Here is a 2,007-nt window from a genome sequence, read left to right as displayed (position 1 = left end):
CCTGGAGAATCCCCATAGACAGAGGAGCCTGGCTGGCTACAGTCCATGGGGTCACAAAGAGTCAGACACAACTCAGTGGCTTACAAGCACGCACGCATGCACAGACACATTCTGGAGTGGATCTTATGATTGTGTCCTTATGACTGTGTCTCCTGTGGGGACCCCAATGACTGGTGTCCTTATGAGAAAACAGGGACGTGGATAAACAAAGGGGAGGAAGCCATGTGAAGAGAGGGACACACACAGGGAGAACGCCATGTGAACAGGAAGGCAGAGATCAGGATGACGTCCCTACAAGCTAAGGAGAAAGGCTGGGAACAGATTTCTGCTTCATAGCCCTCTGAAGGAACCCACCCTCTCAACACCCTCTTTTCAGGTTTCCAGCCTCCAGAACTGTGAGACAACACTTTTCTGTTGCGGAAGCCATCCAGTTTGTTGTATTTTTTTATGGTAGCTGCTGGACACTGACATAAATACCTTCTTGGAATATCCAAGGTGCAGTGGAACCAGCATAGTAGAATACTCAGGAGCCTAGGATTTCAATCCCAGCTCAGCCCCAAACCCATTGTGTTGTCATATCCAAATGACTGAATCTATCAGGCCTCAGCTGTAAAACTAATTGGTTGAAGCAAGTGCTCTTCCAGGTTAAAGAATTATTTTACATAGTCAGTGATTGTATATTTCCTCTTAGGACATATACACTTTCCTTTGTTCCTCTCACAAAAGGAATCAGGGTGACCTGTCACATTAAACTTCCTAAAGGTCTCTGCTTTCAAACTGTGGTGCAAGAGAAGACTCAGAGTCCCTTGGACAGCAAGGAGATCAAACCAGTCCATCCTAAAGGAAATCAGTCCTGAATATTCATTGGAAGGACTGATGCTGAAGCTGAAGCTCCAATACTTTGACCACCTGATGCAAAGAGCTGACTCATTGGAGGAGACTCTGATGCTGGGAAAGATTGAAGGCAGGAAGAGAAGGGGACGACAGAGGATGAGATGGTTACATAGCATCACTGACTCAATGGACATGAATTTGAGCAAACTCCAGGAGATAGTGGAGGACAGAGGAACCTGGCAAGCTATATAGTCCATAGGGTTGCAAAGAGTCAGACACGACTTAGTGACTGAACAGCAACTATTTGAATTATGAAATGACTCAGCTTTCAAAAGTAATTTTCTCCAGGAATTTTGTAAATAGCAAGCTATCCTATAAATTCAAAACTATAACTCTCATTTAAAAATTCAACTGATGGAAATGAGCCTTGTAAAGTGATGCCCTGGATACTCTCATTTGGTTCAACCATTATTTAAGTATTACTTACTGCATTCAAGAATGGGGAGGAGGACTTCCCTGGTGGTCCAGTGGCTAATACTCTGTGCTCCCAATGCAGGGACACAAGTTCCATCCCTGGTCAGGGAACTAGATACCACATGCCACAACTAAGAGTTCTTAGTTGTGCTGCAACAAGGACATGGTGCAGCCAAATAAATAAATAATAAAAAAGGAAAAAGAGTGGGATGGATTCAACCTGCCCTTGAGAAGCTCGTTAATAGATGTCACTGTAAATGATAATAAAAGTAATAATAGCCAATACCCATTAAAACTTGTTAAGCAGGTTACATACATTATCTCACTTATATTCTCAGAACATCCCTGTAAGGCATTTGTATCGGTTAGGATGTTTTTGCATGCACGTGTGCTAAGTCGATTCAGTAGTGTTCAACTCTTTGCGACTCCATGGACTGTAGCCCGCCAGGCTCCTCTGTCCATGGGATTCTCCAGGCAAGAATACTGGAGTGGGTCGCAATGCTCACCTCCAGGGGGTCTTCCCAACCCAGGGATTGAACCCACATCTCATGTCTCCTGCAATGGCAGGCGGGTTCTTTACCAATAGCGCCACCTGGGGAGCCCCAGAATGTTTCTACGTGCAAACAAAAGAAACCTCCAACTCAAACTGGGTTAAATTCAAGCCACTGCTTATACCCATTGAAGTACTTGCATTTTCTC

Source organism: Budorcas taxicolor, chromosome 21 (genome assembly GCF_023091745.1).
Source record: "Budorcas taxicolor isolate Tak-1 chromosome 21, Takin1.1, whole genome shotgun sequence".
Classification (NCBI taxonomy): Eukaryota; Metazoa; Chordata; class Mammalia; order Artiodactyla; family Bovidae; genus Budorcas; species Budorcas taxicolor.
The sequence above is the reverse complement of the archived record's forward strand: the minus strand, read 5'-3'. Positions refer to the sequence as shown.